This window comes from Myxocyprinus asiaticus, chromosome 46 (genome assembly GCF_019703515.2).
Source record: "Myxocyprinus asiaticus isolate MX2 ecotype Aquarium Trade chromosome 46, UBuf_Myxa_2, whole genome shotgun sequence".
Lineage (NCBI taxonomy): Eukaryota > Metazoa > Chordata > Actinopteri > Cypriniformes > Catostomidae > Myxocyprinus > Myxocyprinus asiaticus.
In genome coordinates, this window is record NC_059389.1 from 5,806,945 (window position 1) to 5,816,737 (window position 9,793).

Sequence of the window (9,793 nt, forward strand, 5' to 3'; positions counted from 1 at the left end):
AAAACATTTAGCATTATTAGGAATGAGGCTGTTGTTCAGGATTCAGGAGTCTGTGGGAGACAGACGGAACTGTTTTTGCCCCTGGCTGCAGTCAGATCAAAGCTGATGGATGAGGCAATGCATCACTCCAATGAGCAACACAGGATACAGTCTTTACTGTCTCCTGCTCTTACCCTCTCTCTCTGTCTCCCTCTCTTGCCATACCCAGTAAGACGATGACAGAAAATCCAACAGGGTCTCAATATTGCCTAGAAATGTCTGAAACATCTAGAACACAAACTGCACGGAGACTCCTCTCTTCTGCTCAGACAGTGCTGTTGACACGTGGAGGATGTGTTTGTGTGGCCGCCACATGAAGAGAAACCCACAAACTAACTACCAGACAGGCGGTTTACAGAGTGTAACCACATATGCTGGCGAAAAAAGTGAAATGAGCTGCAGAAACTTTTTAGACCACATTTTCAAGTAAAGCCTTCCAAAATTCAGGTCTGCACCAAAAGCGGACTTAAATTGGTCAAAATTGAACATCTGTCTTATTTATACAAATTTTTTATTGATTTGTTGAGCCGTTAACGGTTACTAAGGGCTTTTTCAGGGGCCCTGGTAAAGCACCTGCTCAGTGGCGGCCCTAAAAAACCCAAATGTGCAGTTTAATTCCCGCTGTTAAGCTGTAATTGTGTTCGGACTCTATTTTCCCAGCGGTTCTGCACGTCTTTGCCTTCGCTTTGGCTCAATTGAACGTTCTAAATCACTGTCACCAACAAACAAACCTCAAGACACAAACAACAAAACATCAAACGCCGTGGAGTGATTTGTCTTCATGCCACAGGAGCTAAAAGTTATTCTTTCAACATGCTGTTTCACAGCGTTGAACAGCACAAACTCCCAAAATGCCGGTTGCCAGCTCCTCTGCACACCGCCCTGATTTCTGACCTGCTACACTGTGAAAGAATGAGTTCACCCCACAGTACACACACTCAGAGAGCCTCGGGCCACCGTGCGAGTGAGTGCCATTATGTTAATTTGATGAGGGGTTTGGTTTGGATGCTCCTCTTTGCGCTGAAAGAGCTCTTTGTTAAGAACGGTCAGCAGACACAGGCTCTTAGAAACACTCAGCCCTCTATAAGCTGGAACGGGGTTCCCTGCATCCTCCGAGGGGCCCACAGTGGCAAAACGAGGCCAAAGCCTTTGTGAACTGGAACAATTAGAGCTGAATTGTTGTTTAAAGTGAAAAAGACAGTAAGAACAAATGTGAGAGAGATAACGAGGAGATTTTGACTCACTTTCATTCTTGGTTTTGATGCTCCAGCTGCTCAGAAAGGAAACATTTTTCCACTTAGATCATCGTTGAGGCTGCATCCCAGTTCGCAAAGTATTTATCCTAAATAGTATGCAAGGTTACAGTTAGTACATCCCAAATTATAGTGTGCAGAAAGTCACTTTCCACTGGATTTTTGGGCAAACTCTTTGATGCTAACATCAGCCACACTCCTTGTGCTTTTTGTGTAACTTCTCTTTCAACTTTTTCAATGTGAAACCAAAGATGCCCCAGCAACTGATTATAGTACGCCAAAGACACCCAGTTGTATTCAGTGGATTTTCAAAATGTGCATACGTGCATGCTTTTGTGAGCTAATATTATCTGCATCCCATTGTGCTACGGAAAAGGAGTTTCAAAAAACGCAAAGCTGAAGTTACCAAAGTACTTTTGAAGTGTATGAACCTGAAAGTGAACTAATAGTGAATTTTAGGCTAGTGAATTTTGCTAAATGCAATCAGGATGCAATTTTATGATGTGGTAGTATTAAATAATATATATACTTTCTCATCACCAGTGAAGTATAACTTGCAGGCCATAGTAGATATTTAATTGCAGCCTAAGACAAAACAGAAGGCTGCAAGAAGAATTATTATTATTTCTATCCCCTTTTTCTCCCAATTTTGGAATGCCCAATTCCCACTTAGTAGGTCCTCATGGTGGCGCGGTTACTCACCTCAATCTGGGTGGCGGAGGACAAGTCTCAGCTGCCTCTGCTTCTGAGACCGTCAATCCGCACATCTTATCACGTGGCTCGCTGTGCATGACACCGCGGAGACTCACAGCATGTGGAGGCTCATGCTACACTCCGTGATCCACGCACAACTCACCACGTGCCCCATTGAGAGCGAGAACCACTAATCGCGACCACGAGGAGGTTACCCCATATGACTCTACCCTCCCTAGCAACTGGGCCAATTTGGTTGTTTAGGAGACCTGGCTGGAGTCACTCAGCACGCCCTGGATTTGAACTCGTGACTTCAGGGGTGGTAGTCAGCGTCAATACTCGCTGAGCTATCCAGACCACAAGACGAAAGAGTTCTTAAAGGAATCCATATGACAAAGGTTCTATATGGCAATATATGCAAAACACATATATGACAAATATGTTCAAATATGTTTTTTACTGATATACAAAAGTAAAATACTTCTACATACAGTATATGCAACATATACTTCAAAATTCTAAAATAATGTCCATTTTCATATATTAAACATATATTTTCCCAAATACTAGTGGAATTTGAATACGTATATATATATGCTCAAATATATGAATAATAATTTAAATACAGTGTCAAGAAAAAGTATGTGAACCCTTTGGAATTACCTGGATTTATGTATAAATTTGTCTTAAAATCTGGTTTTAACTATCTAAATTACAATAATGAACAAACAATCTGTTTTAACTAATAACACTCAAATCATTGTATTGTTCTTGTACATATTACATCATTCAAATATTCACAGTGTGGGTTGGAAAAAGTATGTGAACCCCTAGGCTAATGACATCAACAAAAGCTAATAAGAGTCAGGAGTTGACTGGAGGTGTGGGTTCGATCTACTTTGACTTTAAAAAGCACTCAAACATTTTGAGCTTGCTATTCACAAGAAGCATCTGCTGACGTGGACCATGCCTCACAAAAAAAGATCTCAGAAGATTTATGATCAAGAATTATTGCTTTGCATAAAGCTGGAAATGGTTACAAAGTTATCTCTAAGAGCTTAGATATTCATCTGTCCACAGTTGGACAAATTTTCTATAAATGGAGATGATTTAGTACTGCGGTTACTCTCCTTAGAAGTGGCCATCCAGCCAAGATGACTCAAAGAGCACACCGCAGAATGCTCAATGAGGTAAAAACAGAACCCTAGAGTGACAGCTAAAGACTTGAAGGAATCACTGGAACTGGTTAACATCTCTGTTCATGAGTCTACTATACAGAAAACATTAAACAGGCATGGTGTCCATGGTAGGACACCATGAAGGAAGCCACTGCTTTCCACCAAAATCATTTCTGTGTGCCTGAAATTTGCCCAAAACCACCTTAACACTCCACAACGCTACTGAGAAAATGTTTTGTAGACTGATAAAACTAAGGTTGAATTGTTTGGGAAGAACACACATCACTACATATGGTGTAAAAAAGGCACCGCATACCAACATGAAAACAGTACGGTGGAGGGATCATCGTGATTAAGAGCTGCTTTGCTGCATTAGGGCCTGGACCGCTTGCCATCATCGAGGGAAAAATGAATTCCCAAGTTTGTTAAGATATCCTACAGGATAATGTCAAGGTGGCTGTGTACCAGCTGAAGCTCAGTAGAAGTTGGGTGATGCAGCAGGGCAATGACCCTTAACATCCAAATAGATCCACTACAGAATGGCTTAAAAAAAAAAAGAAAATTCACCTTTTGGAGTGGCCCAGTCAGAGCCCAGATCTAAACCCAATAGAGATGATGTAAAATGACCTCAAGAGAGCCGTTCACACCAGACATCCTAAGAATATGGCTGAGCTGAAGCAGTTCTGTAAGGAAGAATGGACCAAAATTTCTTCTGAACGTTGAGCTGGTCTAATCCGCAGCTACCGGAAGCGCTTGGTTGAGGTTATTGCTGCCAAAGGAGGATCGACCAGTTATTAAATCCAAGGGTTCACTTACTTTTTCCACTGCACTGTGAATGTTTAATTTAAAAATTATAATTGTCTGAGTGTTGTTAGCTTAAGCACATTGTTGTTTATCTATACTTGTGACTTTAAAGAAAATGAGATCACATTTTATGACCAATTAATGCAAAAAAACCAGCTAATTCCAAAGGGTTCACATACTTTTCTTGCCACTGTGTGCAACATGTACTTCAAAATTCTAATAAATAAATAAATAAATAAATAAATAAATTGCCATTTTCATATATTAAACATATTTCTGCACTGGAATTTTTAGGGTTCAATACAAGTTAAGCTCAATCAACAGCATTTGTGGCATAATGTTGATTACAGTTTTACAAAAATCGTTTCGACTCGACCCTCGTTTATAAAAAAAAAAAAAAAAATGCCGGTTACAGTGAGACACTTACAATAGAAGTGAATGGGGCCAGTCAATAAACATTCAAATGCACATTGTTTTAAAAGAATAGCATCAACACAAAAACATTATATGTTAACAAGATTTTAATATTCATCTTATTTGTGTAAAGTTACAGTATATCCAATATTACTTTGTATTCAAAATGACGTAACACCAGTAACCCTTGTAATCTGGTAAACGCTGCAACAGCAGTATATCCCTGATTTTTTCACACTAAAATCACAATAACACATATAATGTTTATTTCTTGTGGCTATACTTTTGAAACAGAGTGTATTTTAGCATTTATGGACTGGCCCCATTCACTTCCATTGTAAAAGCTTTACTGTAACTGCAAGTTTGGCTTTTTATTTGTATTTATTTTTTGAATCAACAAAGGACAAACTGAAATATTTGTAGTAATAAACATTATTCCACTTACACTGAACCTGAAAAATTCCTTTAAATGACTGGACCGTCCATGGAACAACAGGAGATTGGTTGTATCTCTTTTCATAGGGCTCAGCTAATGAGAAGACACGTCACAGGAGATTAGCATGCAGTAACTCTGAAGGTGTGTTCACAGTAATCGCCAGATCTCTGTGTTATTGGTCGATCGTAGCCATTCCAGTTGTTTTTTGCCTTAATATTATTGGTAGGCTGCTCATCTAGCCATAACTATAGAACATCTGAGCACAAATTGGATGTGTAAACTTGACAAACTTTGGATGGCTACTTCCTGTCTAAGTGGGTGGTTCTTGGCCAGAATAAGCTTAAATATGGACCAGACTTAGCACCAGTAGCCAAAAGTCTGGATCTGCATGACTAGAGTTTATTTTAGTTTATCTGCTCATAGAGATGCCAAATCAAACTAATGAAGGTTCCCTCCCATACACACACCTCTGACAGAGCATATTGTCTCTCTGTCTTGTTACCTCGCTGTGGGAGTCTCACTGCACCTGTCAGCCCAAGCGCCCGTCAGAGCCACACACGACAATCTGGGTCACTCTGACTGGGCTGAAGAAAGAGATCCATCCTTCACCTATCCAAAACCATTTCGTCTAGCCTCTAACACACACATGGGGTCCACTGAGAATAGAGAAAATATATTCAGACCGGATGAATTATTTTTTAACCATTTGCTTGAAAGTATGAATTTTATTATGCTGCCGGACCTGTTGGTTCCTGAGCCTGATCTGTATTTCTTATTTGATATGACTAGTTTAAGGCATTACAATTGTCACTATTTATATTTGTGCATAAAATGTTAACATTTCTTTAACATTCCATTCAGATTAATGCTCTCAGAGTGCTGTGCAAATCTATAGAGAATCAATTACTGGCCAAGACATTTAAGTCTTGGCTCAGATCCAAACACTTATTACCGCCAGCAGACAGAGACATACTGACTATAACATGGGCTATTCGGGTATAATGTAGATGAATTGGAGTAAAAGGAGAAGAAACCACACAGTCCTGTTGCAGACAGATGTACAATACTCACAGGAATCTGCAAAAGGCACTTACAATTGAAGTGATGTCACACAATGGCAGTTTATGGTGACCACTTCTTCAAGCTTCAAAAGAACACAAAAGTATAATTCAGAAGTCTAATAAATGATTCCATGAGACTCATGATTGATATGAAAGCATAGGATAAGATTTGGTGAGTGTGATGAGGAGGAGGGAGTGGCCGGGCCGTGAGGGTGCACGGCCAGCGCTGAATCAGCTGATCAGCAGGAGAGCGAGATAAAGGGGAGCCGGAGAGGCCAGGTTAAGAGAGAGAGAGAGATGCACACGGCCGCGCTGCATGTGTGTCTGTGTCCTTATGTTTTATGTTGTTTTAAGTTTATTTATATCATTAAAGTTTATGTTGACTGTTCAGCCGGTTTCCGCCTCCTCCTTGCCCGTCCTTATACTGTGACAGTGAGAAACAAATCAAAATCTAATGTATTATTTAGTGAAAATGATCTCTGACCGTTGATCTCCTGTGTGTGTTCATGATAGAGCATGAGACAGTTCACCAAGCCCCCTCGCGACATTTGGGCGTTCAAACGAAAACTCGTTTGTTTATCTAAAAACAGGTCCTCCACAGCGATAACGACAACAGAACACAACACAGCTGCACACAAAACAGAGAACAGAACTTACTAAACATGTCTGAAGAGTTTGTAGTCGAAGAATTGATGCATTTCTATGCCCGGTCTTATTTTTAAAAACTTTCTGGACCGGTGCCAGTTCACAGCGGACGGAGTTGCCTGCGCATTGCCGAAAATAGAAAACAAGCGATCGATAGAATTAACCGTCGCTCGTCACTGCTGGTTAGGACAAAAATCTGATTACATAGAAAAGATACCTTTTATCATGTGTCGTTTGCCGTCAGGTTAGGACACGGTGTGACTGTGGCTGCCTGTAGCCTCCTCTATGTTTCTGTTTGATTTCTGAATACTCTGTTCATAAAAATAAGGCTGAGCATAGAAATGCATCACTTCTTCGACTACAAACTCTTCAGACATGTTTATTAAGTTCTGTTCTATTTTTTGTGTGCAGCTGTGTTGTGTTCTGTTGTCGCTATCACTGTGGAGGGCCTGTTTTTAGATAAATGAGTTTTCGTTTTATGTCGCGAGGGGGCTGCGTGAACTGTTGCTCTCGTGCGCTATCATGAACGCCCACGGGATATCAACAGTCAGTGAACATTTTCACTAAATAATACATTCGATTTCGGCTTGTTTCTCACCAAACCTTATTGTATGCTTTCACAGCAATCATGAGTCTCATAGAATAATTTATTAGACTTCTGAATTATACTTTTGCGTTCTTTTGAAGCTTGAAGAGGTGGTCACTATAAAATGCCATTGTATGACATCACTGAGCACAACATTTTTTCACAATTTCTCCCTTTGTGTTTAGAAAAAGAATGTCATATAGGGTTATAACCAGGGTTGGGGAGTAATGAAATACATGTAATGGGATTACGTATTTAAAATACAAAATATAAGTAATCTCTTCAGTAATCAAAATACTTTTTGAATGTAACTGTATTCTAATTACCAATGATTTAAATTGTAACTGTAGTGGAATACAATTACATTCAAAAAGTATTTTGATTACTGAAGAGATTACTTTGCATTTTATTGACATTTGTTTCATTTAATATTTAGTCCTTTCAGATGGAAAACATTTATCCATATAAATGATGCGATCCAAAGTGCATTTGAACAGCGGTGAAACACTTTCTTATGATGTGTTACATTCGTACGAGCAGACAGAGACGTAAGTTTAAAGTAAGTTTGGAGCAGAAGAAATAAAACTTGTGTAAACTGTCAGCTTTACGCTAAGCTCAAATGCTATTTCTATCCATTTTACATGCACATGTTACCAGACATGATCATATTTCTTTATTAAGAAAATTCACGTTGGATCATAATTTCTTTTTTCTAGTAAGACCTTTGATATTAGGGAAAAAATTTTATTCTTGATAATAATTTTTGTATTGTTTTCCTGTAAAAATATCTAAAAATCCTTAAAACAAGATCCGTTTGATTTATCTTGTTTTAGAAACAACACTGCATAAGATATTGAGGTTTTTCAGAGAATGTATTTTTAACATGTGTATTTTGTCTTACTGTACTCACAGAGTTTTTATAGTCAAAACAAGTGAAAAAATCTACCAGTGCTGAAGAAGTAATCCAAAGTATTTAGATTACATTACTGACCTTGAGTAATCTAACAGAATACGTTACAAATTACATTTTACAGAATGTATTCTGTAATCTGTAGTGGAATACATTTCAAAAGTAACCCTCCCAACCCTGGTTATAACAACACATGTGTGAGTAAACAATGACTGAATTTTCATTTTTGGGTAAATTAATCTTTTAAAGGTGCTCTAAGTGTTTTATTTATGGAAAGGTATGCAAAAAATGTCCTACTCCCTGAAAGATATGAATGAAATAAGTAAGTGTCGTGACACGTGAGATATCTCACCGGTCTCTGTGACAGCTCTTGACTCTGTAAACAGCAAACAAAAATGTGACTGCGGGCCGCGGTCTCTGAAGCTTTCTGCCTGTCAATCATTTTGCGCATTCTCATAGTATTGTAGTTGCAGTGAATTATTGAGACTTAATTCCATTTTTATGCCATGTTGCTCATAACAGTTGTCAGTTGAGGGCGCTATTTTGCTGCTGTTGTTTTTGACAACTGTTTCTGCTCGATATTGGTCTCAAAGCTCATTTGATATCTTTGGAGTGTAGGGTTTCGGGAAGAGGGGGCGTGGCTAATACAACAGCCCGTTTTTGGTAAATTCTAGAATGGCTAAAATCGATACAAGCTATTTTTTCATGGAAAAGTATGCAAAAAATGTCCCTACTCCCTTAAAGTTATTAATGAAGTAAGTGTCCTGAGATATCTCACCGGTCTCTGTCTTCAAACCGTGGACATTGACGATTTTCACCTGTCAATCATTTTGCTTGTTCTCATTTGAAGCGGATCACTGAGGCTATGATTCATAATGTTTGTCATTTGAGGGCGCTATTGTGCCACTGTTTAATTCGACAGACACGGTAACAAACAATAGACCTTTTTCACACTCTGGGTTTTGGAATGCGGAAGTAAACGTTTGCAGGGTAAACTTCGACAGCGGTGAATGGGAAACCACAACAAAATTGTATTTTAACTTACACATTTGCTCCAAGAGCAAAAGAAAAAATCCACGATTACGTTTGAAAGACTTTCCAGAAAGAGAAAAAAAATAGAGAGCAGTGGATTAAGACAGTCAGATGGGAAATGCCGCCAAATTTAGGGTCACTCTCCCAGCAGCTGTAATAGAAACCCCCCTCGCAGCTGTGGTAATTCATCTTTTAAAACTAATTCCAGGGTAATATAACACAAAGAATAATGTTATAAATTTACACTCAATATTTTAAAAAATGTCTACTATAATACAGTTGCATGATTAAGCTGATAAATAAGCCGGAAATGCGCCATCAGTCTGTGAAAAAGGTCCATGCTGCTGTTTTGCTCAGTTTTTGTCTCTAAATTATTTTTGGAGGGCGGGGATTTGGAATGAGGGGCGTGGCTAATTCAAGGGCTCAGTAAAGTGAAAGCTTCAGAACGCTACAATCGCTTACAGCACCTTTTAGGCATTAAAGCTGTTGAAAACGATTTTAGCCGTTCTGGAACTTCCACGAGACCGGTAAATTAGACACGCCCCCTCATTCCAAAACCCCGCCCTCCAAAGATACCATTACAGGTGTCAATCAAAAATTTGCTGTGGCATTGTGGCTCAGAAATTGACTCAATTGGTCGAGCTGCATAACAGATAATAATTATCCTGTTTTTAATCTTTACTGTGCATTTTAAATGTAATTAATGTTCCTCAGTGTCATTATTGAGATGTAAATAATTGTC